The sequence below is a fragment of the Mustela nivalis genome (genome assembly GCF_964662115.1).
Source record: "Mustela nivalis genome assembly, chromosome: 8".
NCBI lineage: Eukaryota > Metazoa > Chordata > Mammalia > Carnivora > Mustelidae > Mustela > Mustela nivalis.
Window position 1 is genome coordinate 131693882 of NC_139027.1, and position 25268 is coordinate 131719149.

At 38.5% G+C, this 25268-nt stretch overlaps 1 protein-coding gene across 13 annotated transcripts in view; it reads left to right on the forward strand.

Moving 5' to 3' along the window:
* NCOA3 (nuclear receptor coactivator 3) overlaps window positions 1-25268 on the forward strand; it is a 139172-nt gene that overhangs the window by 16013 nt on the left and 97891 nt on the right. For 3 of the 13 annotated variants that reach the window (XM_082744789.1, XM_082744795.1, XM_082744794.1), the window contains exon 2: window positions 15773-15923. The exons of 8 other annotated variants lie outside the window; for them this stretch is intronic. The gene's annotated coding sequence lies outside the window, so the exon portion shown is untranslated. The remainder of the gene's footprint in view (window positions 1-15772; window positions 15924-25268) is intronic. 2 more of the 13 variants (XM_082744788.1, XM_082744793.1) reach the window with 1 other exon arrangement.

Sequence of the window (25268 nt, forward strand, 5' to 3'; positions counted from 1 at the left end):
AATCTTATTATTATTATTATTTTTTAAAGAAACTGCTACCTGTGTCTCAAAGTGGTGTTACCATCTTAAATTCCTCCCAGGAGTGTATGATAGTTTTGGTTATTCCACATGCTTACCAATACATGGCATTGGACAGTCTTTTTTATTTCTTTAAAAATTTTTTTTTTTTTTTTTTGGAGTAACACCCAGCATGGGTGTTATGGGGCTATGACTCATAACCCCAAATCAAGAGTCTAGACTCGGGGTGCCTGGGTGGCTCAGTGGGTTAAGCCGCTGCCTTCGGCTCAGGTCATGATCTCAGGGTCCTGGGATTGAGACCCGCATTGGGCTCTCTGCTCAGCAGGGAGCCTGCTTCCTCCTCTCTGTCTCTCTGTCTCTCTGCCTACTTGTGATCTCTCTCTGTCAAATTAAAAAAAAAAAAAAAAAAGAGTCTAGGCTCCAGTGACTGAACCAGCCAGGCACCTCAGTATGGTGTCTTTTCAGTGTTAGCTATTCTGGGTATATAGTGGTATTTCATTGTGGCTTTATTTTTATTATTATTATTATTATTTTAAAGTATTTATTTATTTATTTATTTATTTGACAGATCACAAGTAGGCAGAGAGGCAGGCAGAGGGCTACCCCAACCCCTCCCGCGTCTCTGCCTACTTGTGATCTGTCAAATAAATAAAATCTTTAAAAAAAAAAAAAAAAGATTCTCTTTCTTTGCTCCTCTCCCCTCGCCCCTGCATGCACGCTTGTTTTCCCTTTAAAAAAAAAATTTTTTTTTTGCGACTGTGGTCAGCTGTTTCATTTTCATAATGTTTTATTTACTTATTTATTTTTAAGTTTTTTTTTTTTTTTAAGATTTTATTTATTTATTTGACAGAGATCACAAGTAGGCAGAGAGGCAGGTAGAGAGAGAGAGAGAGGAGGAAGCAGGCTCCCTGTAGAGCAGAGAGCCCGATGTGGGGCTCTATCCCAGGACCCTGGGATCATGACATGAGTTGAAGGCAGAGGCTTTAACCCACTGAGCCACCGAGGTGCCCCTATTTTTAAGATTTTTAGTTTATTTATTTGACAGAGATCACAAGTAGGCAGAGAGGCAGGCAGAGAGAGGGGAATGGGAAGCAGGATCCCCGCCCAGCAGAGAGCTAGATCCCAGGTCCCTGGGGTTATGATCTGGGCCAAAAGCAGAGGCTTTAACCCACTGAGGCACCCAGGTGCCCCACATTTTCATAACTTTTTAGAAGAGCAAAAGTTTTTGGGCCATCTGGGTGGCTCAGCGGGTTAAGCCTTTGCTTTCGGCTTGGGTCACAATCTCAGGGTCTGGGGATCGAGCCCCGAATCAGGCTCTTTGCTCGGCGGAGCCTGCTTCCTCCTCTCTCTCTGTCTGCCTCTCTACCTACTTGTGATCTCTCTCTGTCAAATAAAAAAATAAAAAAAATTTTAAAACAAAAAAAAAGAGCAAAAGTTTTTAATGTTACTGGAATTATTAATTTTTTTAATAGTTCATGCCTTTTTTCTTGTATTTAAGAAATCATAGCCCAACCCAAGGTTATTAAGATTTTCCCTTATGTTTTCTTTTAGAAGTTTTATAGGGTTAGCTATTAAATTTGAGTCTATGATCATTCGAGTTAATTTTTGTATATGTGAGATAAGAGTTGAGGTTCATAGTCTGGTATATGGCTGTTGAATTTTTCCACCACTATTTGTTGAAAAGATTATGTATTTGCCATTTCTTTGATGTGGTACCTATGTTGAAAATCAGTCAAATAGGGGTGCCTGGGTGGCTCAGGTTATGATTTCAGGGTCCTGGGATCAAGCTCCACATCTGGCTCTCTGCTCATCAGGGAGCCTGCTACCCCCTCTCTCTCTCTGCCTGCCTCTCTGCCTACTTGTGATCTCTGTCTGTCAAATAAATAAATAAAATCTTAAAAAAAAAAATCAGCCAAATATATGTAGGTCAGTTCTGTCTTAACCCCAGTCTTGAAGTCAGATAGGGTAAATAATCCAACTTTGTCTTTTCCCCCTCCTATTTGTTTTGGCTCTTTTAGGCCCTTTGCATATCCATACAGTTGTTAGAAAAATCTTGTTCATCTCTGCAGAATCTCTGGTGTGGTTTTGATTGTGATTGCATTGGGTCAGTTGATAATTGGGGAAGAATTGATTTCTTAAAAACGTGTCTTCTGTGAACATGTTCTAGATCTCTCTACTTAGGTCTTCTTTAATTTCTCTTAGTGTTTTGTAGTTATCAGCATATAGATCTTCTTGTCAAATTTATCACTAAATTCCATATTTTAAAATGTGATTGTACATAGTATTTAAGAAATTTCAACTTTCTAATAATTTTGTTAATATATAGAAATATGACTAATTTTTATATCCTGTATATTTTGTAATCTTGCTGATTTCATTTTTTAGTAGCTTTTATGTAGTTTTAGGATTATATGCAGAAGTGATCCTGTTGCTTGTGAATAGTTTTATTTCTACCTTTTGAATCAGTATGGTTTTGTTTCTTTCCTTTTTTTTTTTTTTTCCTTTTTCCTTTATTATAATGACTAATGCTTTCAGGAGAGTCCTGGGATTTTGATTGTGATCAGTTTGATCAATTTGGGGGGATATCTTTCATCTTTGTCTTATTCTCAGTCTTAGGGAGTAGTCTTTGACCACTAAGTAAGATGATACTTAAAGGTCTAATGATTTCCCTTGTATCAATATAGATCTTCCTTCTATTCCCCCTCCTTTTGTTAGGAGTTATTTATTTATTTATTTTATTTTTAAAAAGATTTTATTTATTTGACAGAGAGAGAGATCACAAGTAAGCAGAGAGGCAGGCAGAGAGAGAGAGGGAAGCAGGCTCCCTGCTGAGCAGAGAGCCGGATGTGGGGCTCAATCCCAGGACCCCTAGATCATGACCCTAGCTGAAGGCAGAGGCTTAACTCACTGAGCCACCCAGGTGCCCTAAGGGTTTTTTTTTTTTTTTAAGATTTTATTTATTTGACAGAGAGAGAGAGAGAGAGAGAGAGAGAGACAGTGAGAGAGGGAGCACTGTCAGGGGGAGTTGGAGAGGGAGAAATAGGCTTCCCTCCGAGCAGGGAACCCAACACGGGGCTCGATCCCAGGACCCTGGGATTGTGACCAGGACCCTGGGATTGTGACCTGAGCCAGAGGCAGATGCTTAATGACTAGGCCACCCAGACGCATCTTGTTACGAGTTTTAAGAGTTTCTTTTAAAAAATGTATATTCTGGAAATACCTCTTTATCAGATACGTTTTGCAAATATTTTCTCAGTCTTTGGTGGTACAGATCTTTATTGATGATCAACAGTGTCTGTGTACTAATGCTTAAGTTTTTGGTTATATGTATATTTTGGGGAATAACAAGTGCTTTAAAGCTTGGTTAGCAGTAATGTAGACATGTATTATAATCCCATTTTTTTATTCATGTAAATCGAAGGAAAAAGTAAAATTATTAACTTAGAACAAATCAGTTATTAAACGTAGTAAATTTTCTACTGTATTTAACTATTAAAAGTCACTTTTCATCTTAAATAGCCTGGAGCTTGATATGTCATTTTACCTCTTTAATAAAAATGCAACAATACATTCTTGTCTACTTCCTTATTTATTATTACAGATTAAGATTAAAAACATCAAATATATCAGTCTGGTATAATACTAATGAAAAAGTGTTGGAGACCTTTGTAAGCTCTGAATCTTAGTCATGCCGGTTTGTCTTTCTTCCTTTAACCCTTACTGATCTCTGTGACTTGACCTCTGTTAGTGTAGAGTGTAGTCCTTCCTCACCAAGCTATAGTATACTGTCTTCTCTTTTCATGGTTTCTGTGCTTACCTATTCTACTGATTGTATTAGCTTTTGAATGCCTCCCCTGCAAGCTAATGAGAAAGTACCAGCTTCACAATATGCTATTTATCACATTTAGTATTTATATTGAATTACTGGAACTTTAAATCTCCTAAGTATTTCCCTGGATCCTTTCCGCCACTCCTCCTTAAAAAGTGACACCTTAGTTTGCTTACAACCAGTCCTCTCACCCTAATTTGAAGAGCTATATTTTAATCCTTTCCTGTCAGAATTATTCTTTCATGTTGGAATTTTGGGAAAATTTGCAATTTATATTTAAGAAGGCTAGTTTAAAAATAAAAAAAAACAACAGTGGAAATTTCCAGCTTAAAAAAATAAAACAGCTACTGGTCTAATAACTGCTTTGCAGGAAGAAAGAAATATGAAAAAGAACCGCAGACATTCTGGATGTCAGCCTGTGAAATTTTCCACGATTCCTCATAATAACATGCAGGCATGCTTATACTACTGGATTCAGTGCAGTTGCAGTGGTGCTCTGAGTGGAATTTGAAGCTATTCTATCAATGATAAAATGGCACCTAGCCAGCTTTTAATGATGAATGCATAAATTCACCCATCTAAGGTACTGTTTGTTTGTTTCATCTGTGGCCATAACACTGAACTTGCAGTGTTACTTAAAAATCTTTTGAGTCAAATGAATTTTTTTTGTTTTTTTATTTAGTAGATTCATTATGCCTCTGAGAATGTAGACACATAAAGTCATTATTTTAGTGCTGTGTAGATACTTAATTTTATAGGGTTTTAAACTGTATTGAGGAATGCTCAAAAAATTAAAACAAAAATTTTGAAAGATTTGCATAAGCTCAGTATTAATTTGATGTGGAGTCAAAAAACATTTTAACTTCTGTTTCATGTTCTTGTTAATGTTTCAGAAGGTCAGTAGACTTTATATTAAAGTTGATACTTATGTTGCAGTTTGGCTACCTCAAATTTGAAGGCGAATCCTATTACACTGTTTTCCTAGTGAAGGAAGTCTAAGTTGCCTAGTTCTGTAAACTGGCAGAGTGGAATAATGAGCAGATTACAAAAAAGATTGGGATTGCCCACTTGTACTTGGCTTCATCTCTCTCTTTCATGGCAAATGCCTACAGTGGTTAAGGAATCATTAAAATATTCTGATTATATAAATTTAACCTTTTAAATCCTTTTTTTGGGGGGGCTAAGGGGTGGCAGAGGGAGGGAGAGAATCTTCCTATTTATTATTAAAGATTGTATTTATTTATTTGACAGAGAGAAATCACAACTAGGCAGAGAGGCAGGCAGAGAGAGAGGGGAAGCAGCTCCCTGCTGAGCAGAGAGCCTGATGTGGGGCTTGATCCCTGGATTCTGAGATCATGACCTGAGCTGAAGGCAGAGGCCCAATCCACTGAGCCACTCAGGCACACCTTCTTCTATTTTTAATTAAGATTTATTTATTTTAGAGAGAGAGTGCTTATGTAGGGGTAGGAGCAGAGGGAGAGGAAGAGAGAGAATCTCCAGCTGACTCCCTGCTGAGCGTGGAGCCTGACCTGCCGCTCAATCCCATCCATGATCCTGAATCAGGACCCGACCCAGAATGAAAAGTCAGATGCTTAACTGACTTATTTTGTTTTTAAAAGTAATCTCTGGGGTGGGGGAAAAAAAAAGGTAATCTCTGTAGCCAGTGTGGGGCTTGAACTCACAACTGCAAGATCAGTAGTCAGATGCTCTACATACTGAGCCAGCTAGGTACCCATAACTTTTTAAATTCTTATGCATTTCTGCAGTGAGCAATTTGAATGTTCAACATGATACAGCAGATAAACATACATATCTTTGTGTGTTTTAGCACTCATAAGTCATTTATATTTTGGAACTAAAGGCATATAATGTATATCTTTTTCAGGATTGGTAGGTCTTAGAATTGAACAACAGTGTTGTGATTTAACCATAGCCTCCACTTCTCTGTGGTCTCTTGCTCCCCCCTTGTACAGTCTCCTCCTTCCTCTTGACTTCTGTATCTATAACTTCTCTGTCCTCTTCATGCCGCCCTTCTTCTCAGCCCCTTTTCTCTTCCAGCTATTTTATCCCTTTCCTCTTGACCTAAATTTTCTTCTGGCCCCATAGCCTTTTTTGTCTTTGTCAACTTTCCATCCTTCAGATCTCTCATTTTTTTTTAGTTGCTTAGTGTTAACCAAGTCTCTTTACCTGTGGAAGGCTTCTTTGCTCCAGGTATTCTCTGTTCTTATCAGATTGATTTTTTTTTTGGTCTTCAGCCCCTGATACATACATCCTCAAGTTATCCTAAATCTTTTACTTCTCATTTCTGTTTCCATGTTTTTGTTTATTCTACAGAGATTTATTGAGTGCTAGCCCTGTGTCTGGCTGTTCTCTAGATGTTAGGGATACATCAGGGACCAGAACGACTATGGAAAAAAGAAAACCTCATAAGGAGACTGGAAAGTGGTGTGTATGTATGTTGTGGGATTTACACTTTAGATGGTAACCTTTTCTGAGAAAGTAGGTTTTTTTTTTTTTAAGATTTTATTTATTTATTTGTCATAGAGAGAGAAGCGAGAGCAAGCACAGGCAGACAGAGCGGCAGGCAGAGGCAGAGGGAGAAGCAGGCTCCCTGCCAAGCAAGGAGCCCGATGTGGGACTCGATCCCAGGATGCTGGGATCATGACCTGAGCCGAAGGCAGCCGCCTAACCAACTGAGCCACCCAGGCATCCCGAAAGTAGGGTTTGAATAGAGCGTCCAGGAAATAAGCTTTGTGAATAATGGGGAGTGAGGACAGCCAGTGCAGAGGCCCTTTGGTAGGAGCATTGTTAGTGTATTTGAACAACAGTAAGGTGGTCGGTGTGCTAGAGCACAGTGAATAAAGGAGTAAGTAGTAAGAGAAGAAATCTGAGAGGTAGTGTGGTGGCTCTACTGTTTCCATCTTTTACTTTGAGCATGGTGGAGAGCCACTGTGGGTTTTTTATTTTTGGTTATTCCAGAAAGATCTTCTGACCATTTTTTCCCCTTCTAATTAAAGCATTTCATTTTTTGTTACAAAAATAATTCATGTTCATGTGGAAAATACAGAAAAGTACAATGGAGAAAATAAACCAAAGAGCAAATAAAGATTACTAGTAAATGTCATTCTCCATTATTGAAGATTTTGTGTGTCTGTCTTTCCACTCATTTTTCTTTGTGCTTGTATACATATACACATACCCCTTCTTTACAGTAGTTATTTTAGCAGAGAACAAATAAACTGAATTAGGCTTTAAAGAGATCCCTTTAGCTGCTTTATGAAAAGTAGCCTTAAGAGGACAAGAAGCAGGGAGATTTATTAGAATGCTATTACTGTAATCCAGGTATGAGATAATGTTGGCTTAGACCTAGGTGGTGGCAGTGGAGGTGATAAGAAGTGGGTCAGATTTTCTATGTATTTTGAAGGTACAGTCAACAGAATTTTGTGATGGATTTAGTGTGGGGAATGGCGGGTAGGGTGGGGTGTGGCAGTAGAGAAGGGGAAGAATTAAGGATGACTCAAGTTTTTGGCTTGAACAACTAGAAAGCTTTGGTTTCATTTTTCTTGTTAAACTATCCAGGGTTCAATTCAGGCTCTATCTTTAATTTTGTGTTTTTCCTGTTCATCTGAACTTGTAGTTATTTCTTTCACCAAGCTTCTAGTCTGTTCTGCCTACCTTGGCACTTGGTACCCATCACAAGATGGCATATGTAACAAATTGCTTTATTGATGTTAATCTCCCTGACTAGGTAGTGAGCATCCTTTTATTTATTTATTTAAAAAGTTTATTTTTTATTTTTATTTTATTTATTTATTTATTTTAAAGATTTTATTTATTTATTTGACAGAGAGATCAAAGTAGTCAGAGACAGAGGAGGAAGCAGGCTTCTCACTGAGCAGAGAGCCAGATGCGGGGCTTGATCCCAGGATCCTGAGGTCATTACCTGAGTGGAAGGCAGAGGCCCAATCCACTGAGCCACCCAGGCACCCCTAAAATTTTTTTTTAAAGTTTTATTTATTTACGTAATCTCTACACCCTTTGTGGGGCTTCAAAGTACCCCAAGTGAAGAGTCATATTGGTGGGCATCCTTTTAGAGGATCATGCTGAATTTATGGATCTGCTCAGGGACTAAAAACATAGTGGCCATTCAGTAAATGTTGATTAATTGTACACTTCTCAGTCTTGAGAACGAGGTATGAGAAAACCTTAAAGTAAACATCTGCTTTAGCTTACTTTGCCATATGGTCATCTTTTGAGAATGAAAAGTTTTAGATAGTTATTTTCTTCATTTATTTATTTTTTTAAAAAGATTTTATTTATTCATTTGACACAAAGAGATCACAAGTAGGCAGAGAGAGGGGGAAGCAGGCTCCCTGCTGAGCAGAGGGCTTCATGTGGGGCTTGATCCCAGGACCCTGAGATCATGACCTGAGCCGAAGGCAGAGGCTTAACATACTGAGCCATCCAGGCGCCCCTCTCAGTTATTTTGAACCTAAAAATATTAAATGCTTTTTTATTTGCATAAAGTGTTACCTATTTTCTTGAATTCTGTCACATCATGAGGACTTTTTTTTTTTTTTTTTAAGATTTATTCATTGACTTTGGAGGGGGAGGGGCAGTGGGAAGAGCACCTCGAACAGATCCTCTTATCTCTAGCAGTAGGGCCTGGGCAGGCACAACCTCTCCATCCATGAGATCACACTACCTGAGCCTGAAACCAAGAGTTGGATGCTCAAGCGACTGAGCCACCTAGGCGCCCTGGCTTTTTTTTTTAAGTGGGCTCCTGCCAAACATGGGGCTTGTACTAATGACCTGAAGATCAAGAGTTTGATGTTCTGTTGCCTGAGCCAGGTAGGTGCCCCAACACTTTTTTTTTTTTACCCCCCAAAGATTTTATTTATTCATTTGACTGACAGAGATCACAAGTAAGCAGAGAAGCAGGCAGAGAGAGAGGAGGAAGCAGGCTGAGCAGAGAGCCCGACATGGGGCTCGATCCCAGGACCCTGGGACCATGACCCGAGCCGAAGGCAGAGGCCCTAACCCACTGAGCCACCCAGGCGCCCGCCCCAACACTTTTTAAAAAATACTAATTTCTTAACTGTGTAAAGCATCCTCAGGGATAAAAAGATGAGTGAGAAAAGGTCCCTGCTTAGAAAGGAGTTTAGGCTTTGGTGCAGACAACATAATATAACACACAAATATGTGTCTTTCATGAATATAACATTGTATTGTGATTTAATGCAAAGCAAATTGTTATAATGCCTTTGGCATTCTGAAGGTCGTAGGGATTCTTTGCCTCTTTATTAAATGATGTTAGACTTTTACACTTTGAGTTCTTACTTTTCAGAGTAGTTTTTCAGACTTAGTCCTAACTGTTGGTCAGTTATGCTTTTTAACTCCTTTTCCCTTTGCTTTTATTTGCATGAGATTTCGTTGGAGCCTTATATCAGTATTCTTTTTTCTAAGAGTCTGCTATTCAAATCTTCGGCTACAATTAGCTGCAAATCTTTACAAGCTTTAGAAAAATGACTTGTTGACACATTTATAAGATGATTTTTAAAGACCTAATTTGCTGTCTCCTAATGTTTCACAAATAACCCAAATTATTATTTCTCTTTCAAATGAATTTAATGTATGTTTTTTTTTTTTAACACAAACCTGATAATTTTTTTTTTTTTAAAGATTTATTTATTTGACAGAGAGAAATCACAAGTAGACAGAGAGGCAGCCAGAGAGAGAGAGAGAGAGGGAAGCAAGCTCCCTGCTGAGCAGAGAGCTCGATGCGGGACCCGATCCCAGGACCCTGAGATCATGACCTGAGCCGAAGGCAGCGGCTTAATCCACTGAGCCACCCAGGCGCCCCTAATGTATGTTTTAATTTTAGAAACTGGAGGTGATGTTATATTTCCCTTTATTGTCCTTTTTTCCCCCTTTTTCTTCTTTCCTTTTCCCCCTACCCTTCCCCTATTTTCCTCCCTTCTTTCCTGCCTCCTTCCCTCCCTTCCTATTTAGTAGCTCTTCTGGTTCTACTTATTCCCAAACCTTTGCTTAGAGCAGAAATGCTTGAATGCCTTGTTTTGCTTCCAGGACTTTATTTTGAGTTTTGGTTGTGTTTTAGTATCTTTCTGCTTAGCTTTTCAGTATATGGGACAATCTGTTGACTCACTTGTGATTTTTTTTTTTTAACTACTTTTGTGTGCCATAGAAAGTATATGTACTAATAGGACATAAACTCTGTGAAGACAGGGAGTTACTTTGTTTACTGCTGTATCTTTAGTGCCAAGAATGATGGCATGTACATAGTAGGCACTCAGATATTTCTGCAATGAATTCAGAGAAGCAGTAGTAATGGTTCCTATTTATTGAGGATATACTATATGCCAAAGTACTCAGCACTTTGAATACATTTGTTGGCATTTCCATCTGTGCTGCTGAAGGAATTGTTTTCTGTTCATATGATAGTGTGTGAATGGCTGTGAAGGAGAGGGGAGTTGAAGCTAGCATTTATTGAGGATGCTGCTAGCTGTTACCAAATTTAATCAGGTTCACATTATACAACGCATTATTTTATGTACTGCTAGGTAAAACTGCCAGTTCAGCTATGGGATACTGAAGATAGAAGGACATCTTCTGATTTCCTAGATGAAAAAAATTCAAGAGGGGAGCCTGGATGGCTCAGTCATTAAGCATCTGCTTTCAGCTCAGGTCATGATTCCAGGGTCCTGGGATCGAGCCTGCATTGGGCTCCCTGCTCGAGTGGAAGCCTGCTTCTCCCTCTCGCACTCCCCTTGTTTATGTTCCCCTTTCTCGTGTGTGTCTCTTTCTGTCAAGTAGAGACAGTCTTAAAAAAGAAAAATTAAGAATCTCTGAAATAAGGAATCCTGTGGTTTTATATCAACTCTTATTTAACAATCATAAAGCCTTTTATAGGTGGGTATACTGTCCTCATCTTAGTGATGAAGGAATTGAAGTTTATAGGTTAAGTTTATAGGTTCAAATACTCAAGCTACAGAGGATCCAAACTGAGGTCTTGATTGCAGAGGCCATGCCCTTTTTACCACCTCACATTCTTCAGGAATCAGGGAAACCAAATTGTACATAGGCCTATCAGCTCTGACCTGAGGATTCTTAACTTAGTTGGTATGGCTTTGAATGTTTTCTGAATGTAACTGATTTTTTCTTTCTAAATCCACAAATATCTTTGTATTTACATGTACCAGCTACTCTGTGTTTTTCAATATATATATATTTTTTTCAATATATAAGGACTTATCTCTTCCTCTCAAGAAATTTATAGTCTATTTGGGGAGATGAGAAATAAACATGAAAGTTAGATAACTAGAGAAGATTTAAATAACATATCAGAATAATGAAAGAGGTTTAACAAGGCAATGCAGGATTAATTGCCAAATAAATTGTACAAATAATTGCTTTTGGAGTTCAGAGGAAGGAGAGATTGCTTGAGGCTGGAGTAATCCAGGGAAGGATTTAAATGAATTCCTGAGAGATAGTTTCAGTTAGGGAGATTATTTACTTACTTTAAAATTGTATTAGTGTTTGTTACAGATGGAACTGCAGACTGTTGAACATGAAGAACTTTGGTACATTAAGTTTTTTCCTCTCTATATGAGAGCGGAGGAACTGCCTCCCATAGAAAAGTAGAAGAAACCATGAGCTATCAGTTAGATGGGAAAAACACTCATTTTAGAAGGGTGAAAAAAATGGGGTGCCTGGGTGGCTCAGTTGGTTAAGCATCTGGGTTAAGCATCTGACTCTTGATTATTGGCTCAGGTCCTGATCTCTCAGGGTTGTGAGATTGAGTTCCATGTTGGGCTCTGAGCTCAGCACGGAGTCTGCTTGGAGTGCTTGGTGTGCATACACGTTCTCTCTCAGTAAATAAATTAAAAGAAGAAGGGCCTTCCTTTCCTGTGTGTCCTGAGTGCCACTCTTGTCTCATTTACAGTCATACTATTGAACCATTGCTAAGGTTATTTTTTGTGGCTCTTAGAGTCCATGATGAACTTCTAAAGGTTGGAAGCAAGCATTAATCTGCTTTATGTTACTAATGTTTTCTGTGTTTGGCAGTATGGCCTTTTAGTTAAAGATGCATAGCAAACAAATAATAGTCAGTCATACCTCAGGAGGATATGACTGACTGGCAGTGTTTTAAGACTTCATTCCTGAATCAGACACTCAGTACTCAACGTAGGGTTGAAAAGCACGTTACTTGTTTTATGGATCATTCAAAAGCAAAACCAGCAGGAGCCCAACCTGGGGTCAGTCTCACAACCTTGAGATCATGACTGAAAAATCAAGAGTCGGATGCTTACCTGACTGAACCACTCATGTGTCTCTCTTCCCCTTTTTCAAAACAAAACAAAGCAGTTTTTCATATTGTTAACAAAAATTAGTTACACATTTACATGGCTAACAAAAATTCAGACTCTAGAAGACTGTGAAGTGAGGTTTCCCTCCCACTTTTTGTGTTTTTGCTGTTTCCCAGTTCCTTTGTTAGGCAGTCACTTGGTAGCATTTTCTTTTGTGTATGTTTACAAACTTATCTGTGTCTTTATAATTTATATATCTAGCCCCTCCTTTTTTTTAGATTTTATTTATTTATTTGACAGAGAGAGAGAGAGCACAAGTAGGCAGAGAGGCAGGGAGAGGAAGAAGGAGGCTTCCTCCTGAGCAGGGAGCGCGACGTGGGCCTCGGTCCCAGGACCCTGGGATCATGACCTGAGCCGAAGGCAGACGCTTGACTGGCTGAGCCCCCCAGACGCCCATCTATTCCTTTTCCGATGAGCACAGATTGTAGCATGTTAAAAATAACTGGGTTTTGTACTTTGTTACATTTAACTGTGTACTTTAAGTACTTTAAAAATGGTTTTGTATCAATACATATAGGTCTAATTCCTTTATTTTTTCCCAGGCAAATGGTTGTTTTATTAATTTATTTAACCAGTTTATCATTGATGAACAGTTTGTTTCCAGTATGTTGTTATATAACAGCAGAGTGCTATAGTGAATTTTCTTGTGTAGATTTTATTATAGTTTTAATTTGCTATCTCTATTCCTAATATCTCTAATATTAGGAATGAGGAATGAGATTAAATGTTCTTCCCCCATCAAATATTTAAAGGGTATTTGTTTTTCTTTTTCTTTTTCTTTTTTTAAAGATTTTATTTATTTATTTGACAGAGAGAGAGATCACAAGTAGGCAGAGAGGCAGGCAGAGAGAGAGAGAGAGAGAGAGGAGGGTAAGCAGGCTCCCTACTGAGCAGAGAGCCCGATGTGGGGCTCCATCCCAGGACCATGGGATCATGACCTGAGCCGAAGGCGGAGGCTTAACCCACTGAGCTACCCAGGCGCCCCTATTTGTTTTTCTTTATTCAATAAACTTCGTATTTTTTGCCCATGTTTTCTCGGGGTGGGGGATTTATTGGTCTTTAACTGATTATTTTCATTAAATTTAATATTTATTCATTTATTTTAAAGATTTTATTTATGTATTTGAGAAAGAGAAAATGAGAAGAGAGAGCATGAGAGGGAAGGTCAGAGGGAAAAGCAGACTCCCCGCAGAGTTGGGAGTTTGACAGGGGACTCCATCCTAGGATTCCGGCATCATGACCCAAGCAAAAGGCAGTTGCTTAACCAACTGAGCCACGCAGGATCCCAAATTTCACATATTTAAACACAAGGCATTTGCCTTTGAAAACATCTGTGGGGAAAAAAAAGAAAATGTGAAAGTACTTCTATAATGTTTTTTGATAAAAATTTCTGAATTTAATGCCTGCATTTCCAGTATTTTTTTTTTTAAAGATTAAAAAAAAAATTTATTAGTGGGAGAGGAGGGAAGGAGCATGGGGGCAGAGAGAAAGAATCCCAAGCAGACTCCCACCCCGTAGAGCACAGAGCCTCATGTGGCGCATGATTTCATGACCCTGAGATCATGACTTGAGCTGAAACCAGGAGTCGGATGCCTAACTGACTGAGCCACCCAGGTGCCCCAGTATTCTTTTTTTTTTTTTTTTTCTAGGTTTATTTATTTATCTATATCCAACATGGGGCTTGAACTCACAACCCCAAGATTAAGAGTCTCATGTACCTCTGACTGAGCCAGCCAGGTGCCCTTCTAGTATTTTTCATTACATTCTTTGTAGCTTGTATGTTTTTATACAAGATGAAGTTATGCCTTTTAATATATATCTTGTATGTAATATATCGAATCATTTAAAAATTCTTTTATTGTGGTAAATACATAAAATTTACTATTTTTTTTAAAGATTTTATTTATTTATTTGACAGAGAGAAATCACAAGTAGATGGAGAGGCAGGCAGAGAGAGAGAGAGAGAGAGAGAGAGAAGCAGGCTCCCTGCACAGCAGAGAGCCCGATGCGGGACTCGATCCCAGGACCCTGAGATCATGACCTGAGCCGAAGGCAGTGGCTTAACCCACTGAGCCACCCAGGCGCCCTAAAATTTACTATTTTTTTTTAAAGCACAGTTTTTTTTTTTTTTTAAAGATTTTATTTATTTATTTGACATGCAGAGATCACAAGTAGGCAGAAAGGCAGGCAGAGAGAGAGGAGGAAGCAGGCTCCCTGCTGAGCAGAGATCCCGATGTGGGGCTCGATCTCAGGACCCTGAGATTATGACCTGAGCCGAAGGCAGAGGCTTAACCCTCTGAGCCACCCAGGTGCCCCTAAAATTTACTATTTTTAAGTGTACAAATCAGTGATATCTTTGTATTTCTGTAACTTTTTCATCATCACAGACAGACCTAATCTGTTTTTAGGTAGCTGTTTCAACTTATAACTTAATAACTGCTCTCAAATTTAGTGGAATACATGTGAGCTCTCTTCAACCCAGAGTTCTAGAACTCTGTATCCTTGTTTGAAGGAGAGGTTTTGAGAAAGACACAGCTAAAATTGGGTAAAAGTCTCTTATAGTCTGAGAATTTTCTACTGATGCTTATCTCCAATTTAGGTTGTTATTATTTTTTAAGATTTTATTTCTTTATTTGACAGAGAGAGAGAAAAATCACAAGTAAGCAAAGCAGTGGACAGAGAGAGAGAGAGAGGGCAAAGCAGGCTCCCTGCTGAGCAGAGAGCCCGATGCGGGGCTGGAGCCCAGGACCTTCGAGATCACAACCTGAGCCAAAGGCAGAGGCTTAATCCACTGAGCCACCCATGTGCCCCTTAGGTTATTGTTTTCTTGATCCTCTTGCAGCTGTACTACTTTTTTCTTGTATTTTGGCAAATTTCAAACCTAAAAAGTAGAATAGTATTGGTCCCCATTACTCATCACTCATTCAGGTTTATGGCCAATGTTGTTTCATCTATATGTCCATTTACTCTCTTCCCCCATATTATTTTGAAGCAAATAATCAGGCATTTTATGATTTCCTTAAGTGTCTCTAAAAGATAAGGACAGTCTTTCAGAAAAAACAAGTACATAACCATAATACCTTTATTACATAACAAAAATTATAATATATCTTAGTAGCACCAAATATACAATCACAATTTAATCTTCTAGTTCTTTCCTTTCTTTGTTTGAATCAAATCCAAAGGAGATTCACACATTACAATTTGGTTGTTATGTATCTTAAGTTTCTTTAAATATAGGTTACTCCTCCATCTCCTTTTGTCCTTTGAATTTATTATGTTTTTTTCCCTGTAGTATCTTATTGTCTAGATTTTACTGAATATATTCTTATGATATTGTTTAAGTTGGCCCTCTTTTTTTATTTAATAAATTGATAGTTGGCTTTGGCTATCAAGGCTTGGTCAGATTAAGGCTCAGTTATTACTTTTGGTAAATATATTAGTTATCTTTACTGTGTAACAAATTGTGCCCAAATTTAGCAGCTTAAAACAGCATTTATTATCTCTTACAGTTTCTTTCTTTTCCTTTCTTTCCCAGCTCCTTCCATAATTTCTGAAGGTTAGGCTCATCTTGGTGGTTGTGGCTCAAGGTCTTTCACAGTGAAGCTTTCATCCAGGGCTGCCGTGATCCGAAGGTTTGACAGGGCCCTGAAGATCTGCTTTCAAGGTGGCTCACTTACATGGCTGTTGTAAGAGGTCTCAGTTTCTTGCTTGGGTATCCTCCAGGCACTGTGCAAGAGCAGGTGATCAGAGAGGAAGGAAGACAGGAAGAAAGCTGTAATGCTTTTTGTAACTACAGAAGTGACATTCTGTAATTTCTGCTCTTTTGGTCATCGAGACCAACCCGGATACTTTGTGGAAGAGGACTCCTTAAGGGTGTGAATTCTAGGAGATGGGGATCCCAGTAGCCATTTTGGAGGTTGGCTACCACACGGTGATGACTTCCCAGGTGGTGTGGTTTATCAGGAGATGCGTGGTGTTTCTCTTTCTCTTTGTTATGTTAGCTACTGATGATCAGTGTGTTTTATCTGATAATTTATTAGGAGTAACAAATGCTGATATTCTTTTTTTTTTTTTTTTTTAAAGATTTTTATTTATTTATTTGTCAGAGAGAGCGGGAGAGAGTACAAGCGCCAGAATGGCATGTAGCAGGAAAAGCAAACTTCCCACTAAGCAGGGAGCCTGATATGAGACTTGATCTCTGGACCCTGGGATTATGACCTGAGTTGCAGATGCTTAACCAGCTGAGCCACCTAGGCATCCCAAATGCTGATATTCTAATTCTTTTATACCCTTTTCATTTAATAGCTATACTATTTCAATAAAGAAACTTCTAAACAACTATTTAGTCAGCCAGTGTGATATAGTTCACATAGGAAAGTCCGGATAAAAGCCTCTTTCTCTTTATATTTACTAGTTTTTAAAAGAATAGATTGGTTTAGTAGCACTGTCCAGTGGTGAAAAACATTGTGTCACAAACTTAAATTTTTCTTTTTACTTTGAAATAATTTTAGATTTAAAGAAATGTTGTAGAGACACTATAGTGTTCCTGTATATACTCTATATTCAGGTCACCCTAAAGTTGATCAGCTGCATAACATAGAGTGGTCAAAACTGAGAAGTGAACAAATAAACTCTACCCCCAGTATGGGATTTGAACTCATGACCATGAGATCAAGAGCAACACTGAGCTTAGCCAAGTGCTCTAGTTCTTAGTTTAAAAAAAAAAATAACAAGAGTTCTATTTTGTTGTAGCTGCTGTCTTTATAATAAAACTTTTATGTAATACACTTAGCCTTTCCCCAACCGTTACTTTTTTTTGCTTATTGTTTTCTCACTTTGAGTACTATTGAATTTTACCTATTAACCTTTTCTTTCTCTTCCCCAGTATTTGATTTAAACTAATATTCTTTACTTCCAATTAATACTATAAGGCAAACAGCAAGTTCTAATTTTTAAAGATATTTATTTATTTTTGTAAGACAGAGAGAGAGAGAATGAGCTCGAGCAGGAGCAGGGATGGGGGTAGGGGGCAGGGGCAGAGGAGATACAGACTCCCTGCTGAGCAGTCCCAGGACCCTGGAATCATGAACTTTACTGAAGGCAGATACTTAACAGACTGAGCCACCCAGGTACCCTGTTCTAATTTTTATCTTTCCTCTCTCTCTCTCTCTCTCTTTTTTAAAGATTTTATTTATTTAGGGGCGCCTGGGTGGCTCAGTGGGTTAAAGCCTCTGGCTTCAGCTCAGGTCGTGATCCTGGGGTCCTGGAATCGAGCCTCGCATCGGGCTCTCTGCTCAGCAGGGAGCCTGCTTCCTCCTCTCTCTCTCTGCCTGCCTCTCTGCCTACTTGTAATCTCTGCCTGTCAAATAAAAAAAAAAAAAAAAAGATTTTACTTATTTATTTGACAGAGACATAGGGAGAGAGGGAACACAAGCAGGGAGACAGGGAGAAGCAGGCTTCCCACTGAACAGAGAGCCTGATTCAGGGCTTGATCCAGGACCCTGGGAGCCGAAGGCAGATGCCTGATGACTGAGCCACTCAGGTGCCCCACTTTCCTCTCATTTTTGATAGGTACATTGATAGCTATGTTGTTAAAACATGTAGTAATTGTATGTTATAATGTGTCTGTAATAACTAGCATTCAGTTTTCTTTTTTTTCTTTCTTAAGATTTTATTTATTATTTTGACAGAGATCACAAGTAGGCAGAAGGGACAGGCAGAGAGAAAGAGAGGGAAGCAGGCTCCTTGCTGAGCAGAGAGGCCGAAACGGGGCTCGATCCCAGGACCCTGAGATCATGACCTGAGCCGAAGGCAGAGGCTTAACCCACTGAGCCACCCAGGTGCCCCTACCATTCAGTTTTCTAGGGGTGTGTGTGTGTTTAAATATATATTTAATTTCTACCTTTTTTTTTTTTTTTTTTTTTTTTAAGTGTTGATGTGGACTTTGCAGTTATTTTGGTTGTCTGAAATTCTCTAATACATTTCTCAGGAAGTGCTTATTCCTTGAGTTCCACTATGTGTAAAAGTTTGTAGCTTCAGTACTTGACAGCTGGTTTGGCCAATTATAAAATTCTTTCCTAGAGTATTTGTCATTCCATTGTCTTCTGGCAGAGAGCATCACTGTTACAGTCCGATGTCAATCTGGCTTTCTTTATATGCAGGTTTAGCTTTTTGTCTTTGCCTGAATGTCCGAAAGATTTTTTTTCATAGTATTTTTATGTATTGGTGTTGGTCATTCTGACTCATTTTTCCTTGGGCATATATATACTAAGTACTTTCATTATGTAATTTCAACCCCTGCCCCTGTGTCTTTGTCTTTCAACATCAGGAAGGTTTTCTTGACTTGTAAGTTTTTTTTTTTTTTAAGATGTTATTTATTTGAGAGAGAGAGAGAGATAGCAAGAGAGAGCCCAAGTGGGGAAGAGAGGGAGAAGCAGGCCCCCCACCCCCAGCAGAGCCCGATGCGGGGCTTGATTCCAGGACCCTGGGATCATGACCTGAGCCAAAGGCAGGTGCTTAACTGACCAAGCCACCCAGATGCCCCTTGACCTGTAAGTTTTTTTGGTTTGTTTTTTGCTTTTCGTTGTTGTTGTTCCATTGCTTTGTTTTTTCCTTTGAAACTCTACATTGGATTATACATTTTCTTTGGGACATATATATTCTGTGCATATGTTAGATGTTTGTATATTATTCATGTGAGATAAACCTCTCTGCTATTTCCAGACTTGTATATCCACTTCTCTTCTCAACCTATCCATTAGGATTTTTATTTATGTATGTATTTGTTTATAATTATTTAATTAACTTATTTTAGAAAAATATTTTATTTATTTAACACAGTGATCTCTGTCAAATACATAAATAAAATCTTTAAAAATAGTCTTTAAAAAAATTTGATTTACCATTTACAGTTATGGGTTTTTACTATGGTTTCCTTTTTGATAAGTAAAGATTAGAGTGAAGGTTGCTTTAGGTGAATAACCAACATGCCTGCAACCAACTGCAGGGAGTATTTTTCTTTAAATACTCAAGACTGTGCTTGAATATCTACTTTTATTAAAAAGTATAATGAAAGAAATTCCATCATAACTTCTTCCTAATGCAGTATTAATTTAGGTAAGAATTAGTACTGTGTGTCTTTGCCTCCTGTACATACACATTTAAAATTTTTGTGTGGTGCCATAAGGAACTTACTATTTTTGTTTTAAAATAGTTTTAATAATATAGGAGCTTATTTTTTGGAAAGAAGGTCAAATGCTTTATATTCAGTTTCATTTGCATGTGTATATTATGTATACTTTTTATTTAACATAATTAAGAAAAAGTGATTTGTTCTTTTCTGATTTTATAAAAAGTACTCTTTATTAAAATGAAGTATAGAGATAGCAACTATTAATATTTTTGTATGCTTTTTTCTATGTTTTTCTGTGTAGACTTTAGCATACATTAGAAAGAAGGGATTTTTGCATGCTCTTCTGTAATCTTATTACTTCATTTTATGTGATGGACATCTCTCCAGATTTTATAGTTCCTACTACACTTGCAACATTTTAGTTTCTTTTCTAATTTCTACTATCTTTTAAGTTGGTCCTCTGCTGATAAGGTATTAGTTTGTTTCTAATTAGGCATGTAAAGCATAGATTTCTCACTACCTCCTTAACTAAACAAGACCAAGACTTGCATAGTTAGTGTTGTGCCTTAAAAAGCCATGTCTACCCCCACAGTCCCCCCTTTCTTTTAATTGGAAAAAGCTTAGGGAATTTATTTGTATTAAAAAATCCAGGAGATAAAGTCCTCTTATTTTATGAAAGTGTGTACTGAAGTGAAAAATTATTTTTGGCTCTGAGTGATTTAAATATTTCTGTAATTTTAGTTATAATCAGTATTACATTTAATGCTGCCTGACTGCAGAGCATGTCTATTAGATCCCTTTTTCTGTTTCTTTTAAAAAATTTATTTATTTATTTATTTGACAGAGAGAGCGCAAGTGTGAGCGAACACAGGCAGGGGGAATGGGCCAGGGAGAAGCAGGCTCCATGTGGCGCAGGGAGCCGGATGCCAGGCTTGATCCCAGGACCCTGGGACCATGACCTGTGCATGAAAGGCAGACGCCCAATGACTGAGCCACCCAGGCGCTCCTACTATATATCCCTTTTTCGATTTGTTTCCCTTAAAAGGTTAAATGTGTTTTAAAAATAAGGTGTATAAGTTTTTTTTTTTTTTTAAAGATTTTATTTATTTGACAGAGAGAAAGCACAAGTAGGCAGAGAGGCAGGCAGAGAGAGAGAGGAGGAAGCAGGCTCCCCTCGGAGCAGAGAGCCCAACGTGGGGCTCGATCCCAGGACTCTGGGATCATGACCTGAGGCGAAGGTAGAGGCTTTAACCCACTGAGCCACCCAGGCGCCCCAAGGTGTATGAGTTTTTAAAAGATTTTATTTATTTGTTTGACGGAGAGAGAGAGCGAGAGAGGGAACACAAGCAGGGGAGTAGAGAGGGAGAAGTAGTTTTCCTGATTTATTTGACAGAGAAACAGCGAGAAAGGGAACACACACAGTGGGAGTGTGAGAGGGAGAAGCAGGCTTCCTGTCAAGCAGGGAGCCCTATTTGGGGCTTGATCCCAGGACCCTGGGATCATAACCTGAGCTGAAGGCAGGCTGCTTATAAATAAAATACATTTTTAAAATACATTTTTCTGTTTCTGAAATTTTGACTTTAAGTTTGATTTGATGTGGTATGCTTAGGTTGCTCAGTCATTTAAGCCTCTGGCTTCAGCTCAGGTCGTGATCCCAAATGTCCTGGGATCCAGCCGGATGTGGGTTCCCTGCTCAGCGGGGAGTCTGCTTCTCCCTCTCCTCTGCTCCTTCCCTCTCATTCCTGCTCCTGCCTGCTCTCTCTCCCAAATAAGTAAAATCTTAAAAAAAACTCATTATGTTGATGTGAATTAGCAAAGCACAAATATGTACAATAGTTTGTTTTCTCCCTTTTACATCTTAAGGAAAGATGTAGTAGGAAGTAGGATTTTGAACAGAAGTATAGTCAGAGGTTTATAGTGTTTTGGTGTTGTGTTAGGTAGATATAACTGTCAGACGTGGAAGTTTATTTGATGAGGCATAAAGATAATCGGAATAAATAAAAGTCAGAGTTGTACCCTCTTAGATAAGTTTTTGTGATATCTTTAATTCTTTTGTCCTGGTTGCTAGCCTTATGTTGGGGGGTACTTATGTATATATGTATACTTATGTATATAATTTACATATATGTATTTTTATAAATATATACAAATATATAATCCAAATAAAGTTGTTCACAAATTTTAGAACACTTATATACCTGAAAGTTGATACATGTATTTTCCTGTTACAATAGAAATAAGCAGGTAGTGGTTTTATTGCATAATGCCATTTATTTATTTTTGGAGGTTTTTTTTTTTTTTTTTTTAAAGATTTTATTTATTTATTAGACACAGAGAGAGGTCACAAGTAGGCAGAGAGGCAGGCAGAGAGAGGGGGGAAGCAGAGAGCCTGATGCGGGGCTCAGTCCCAGGGCCCTGAGATCATGACCTGAGCTGAAGGCAAAGGCTTTAACCCACTGAGCCCAGGCGCCACTGGAGTTTGTCTTTTAAATACACACTAATACACTGATGATGTTAAATGATGATATTCTAGAGAAAGTATTTGTTACTCTTTTTGAGGTCTAGCCTTCAGAATTCTGAAAATTTATAGAAGAAAGACTATTTTCATAAATACTCAGAGCATCAAGATGCTTCTATGCACATTGATTTCCTGACTTCTGTTTGTAGTCAGAGCTGTTAAAGTTCATTTGCATGGTGTCTTGAAACGACTTCACTTGGGGTTTGTGAAGGCTTGCTTAAGGGATATATGAGCACAGTTTAAAAAATCTTTCATTATGGGGGCGCCTGGGTGGTTCAGTGGGTTAAAGCCTCTGCCTTTCTCTCTCTCTGCCTGCCTCTCTGCTTACTTGTGTTCTCTGTCTGTAAAATAAATAAAATCTTAAAAAAAAAAACTTTCATTATGAAATTGCAAGTATAAACTAGAGAGAATACTATAGTGAGTTCTCATGAAACTATCCCTTAGGCTTCAGAAAAACTAAGTCCGGGCCAGTCTTATTTTTATGAACATTTACCCTTTCCCATATTATCTTGAAGCAAGTTCCAGATAACATATTGTATTTTTTTTTGGTGACATATTGTATTTTATCCGTGTTTTTAGTAAGTATATTTATTTATTCATTCACTTACTTTAGAGAGGGTCACATGTGGGAGGGGGTGGGGCAGAGGGAGAGGAAGAGAGAGAATCTCAAGCAGACTCCTTGCTGCACACAGAGCCTCATGCTGGGTTTGATGTTAAGACCTTGAAATCAAGACCTGTGCTGAAACTGAGTGGGATGCTCAACTGACTGAGCCACCCAGGCACTCCTAGTGAGTATCTTTAAACTACAGCATTCAAAACAAAATAAAACCCACATTATCTCATTTGAAATTCCTTGATGTTATATCCAGGCATGTTTGAATTTTCAATTCCTTTAATCTCAGCTTTGATAGTTTGAGTCAGATGCACATACTACAGTTTGCTGTTGCATCTTCTGTGTTTCTTAAGTTCTTACTGCTTTTCTTTTTTTACCTTGCAGTTTATTTGTTGCAAAAAATGGTTTTGTGTTGTGCAAAATTTTCTGTAGTCTGGATTTTGCACCTGAATGGTGTCATTTAACACATTGTTCTGTCCTCTGTATTTTCTATAAATTGGGAGTCGGATTTGCAGACTAATACAAATGACTTTAAGAGAATTATTTTCCAGATTTGTAAGCTTTTGTTCTTTTATTTAAAGTTTTTTCAACCATCTTTTTTTTTTTTTTTAAAAAAGACTTTATTTATTTGACAGAGAGAGAGAGATCACAAGTAGGCAGAGAGGCAGGCAGAGAGAGAGGAGGAAGCAGGCTCCCTGCTGAGCAGAGAGCCAGATGCAGGGCTGATCCCAGGACCCTAAGATCATGACCTTGAGTGGAAGGCAGAGGCTTTAACCCACTGAGCCACCCAGGCACCCCTGTTTGCTTCTTTCTTTAAGATTTTATTTTCAAGTTATCTCTGTGCGCAAGGTGGGTTTTGAACTTAGAATCGCAACAAGAGTTGTATGTATGCTCCACGGACTGAGCCAGCCAGGCACCACCCCAGCTTTTGTTCTTTTATTTATTTATTTAAAGATTTTATTTATTTGACAGAGATCACAAATAGGCAGAGAGGCAGGCAGAGAGGGAGGGAGGAAGCAGGCTCCCTGCTGAGCAGAGGGCCGATGTGGGGCTCGATCCCAGGACTTGGGATCATGACCCAAGCCGAAGGCAGAGGCTTTAACCGACTGAGCCACCTAGGCGCCCTGCTTTTGTTCTTTTAAATCCTTAAGTTGGCCTGCCTGAGAAAGCTTTGCAGAGTATCCTTTCACAGTTGCTCTTTTTACTGCCAAAAGAAGGATGTAATTCTTTTACTGTGTTGTCTTGATACTGGGTGTTTAAAAAAAAAAAATTGGCATTTGAAACAACACATGGACTATTACAAATGTTGGTGTCAGAGTTTAAAAAGCGAATGACTCTAACAAATGGTCTGTCGGTCAGGTGCTTCTGAGTGTGTTTTATCAAATTGAAGGGAGAGTTAATCAAATTGCTCTCTGAGAGATAATGAAAAAATAATTCTTTTTTTTTTTTAAAGATTTTATTTATTTATTTGAGAGAGAGACAGTGAGAGAGAGCATGAGCGAGGAGAAGGTCAGAGAGCGAAGCAGACTCCCCATGGAGCTGGGAGCCCGATGCGGGACTCGATCCTGGGACTCCAGGATCATGACCTGAGCCGAAGGCAGTCGTCCAACCAACTGAGCCACCCAGGCGTCCCTGAAAAAATAATTCTTAATGATAGTTCACTGAGATTTTTGTCATGAAACTAGTGCATTGAAAGAATTGTCATTACTTTCACATAACTCCTTCCATTTAGTTATCTACTTAGGTCAGCAATAACTTTACAAATAAGTGTGTAAATTAACGAACACTGGCATTTTAGCAGTATTACTTATTGTGGATACCTGTAGGCATGGGGCTTGGGGTCAGGGAGAGGAACCCCTGTCCATGTACCTTAACAGATTTACTTATAATGAAAAATGTACTTTTTAAAAAAATTTAATGCATATTTTAAAAAAATTTATTTTTTAAAGATTGTATCTGTTTACTTGAGAGAGAGAGAGTGAGAGAGAGAGAGAACATGAGAGGGGAGAGGGCCAGGGGGAGAAGCAGACTCCCTGCTAAGCAGGGAGTCTGATGTGGGACTTGATCCCAGGACTCCATGATCATGACCTGAGCCGAAGGCAGTCGCTTGACCAACTGAACCACCCAGGCAACTGAAAAATGTACTTTTAACATGTATTTTACCAAAACACACTTAGATTTTGGACAGTTACATCCTAATAATGGTTGTAGTAATAATGCAGGAAAAAAATGTTTTCAACAGTTAGAGCTTGTGATTAGATGGACTTTCAGTATTATTTCAGCTTATGTATACCCTTTTGTTGTAGAGATTGGATGATCAATAAAATACTTTCAGGCATAAAATAATATTCTGTTATGATCAAGTACAGGGGATGAAGAGGAATGGTAATTCATATTCCAGGAGAAGGGAACAGTCAAAATTTCTGACTGTTAGGAACGATCATAATCCAGTTACCTTTGAATACTTGAGTGATGTAACAGTTTATTAAAAATATTAATAATATCTTGCAAACAACTGCTTTGTAACTAGTTAAGTTGGTGAAAAACTTAAATGTCAATGTACAGATGTTCTGGGATGTATAGTTTGTCAAGGTTCTTTGGTTGATGAGCAAAACATCTTTTTTATTTGACAGAGATCACAAGCAGGCAGAGAGAGAGAGGAGGAAGCTGGCTCCCCGCTGAGCAGAGAGCCCGACTTGGAGCTCGATCCCAGGACTCCTAGAGATCATGACCCGAGCTGAAGGCAGCGGCCCAACCCACTGAGCCAC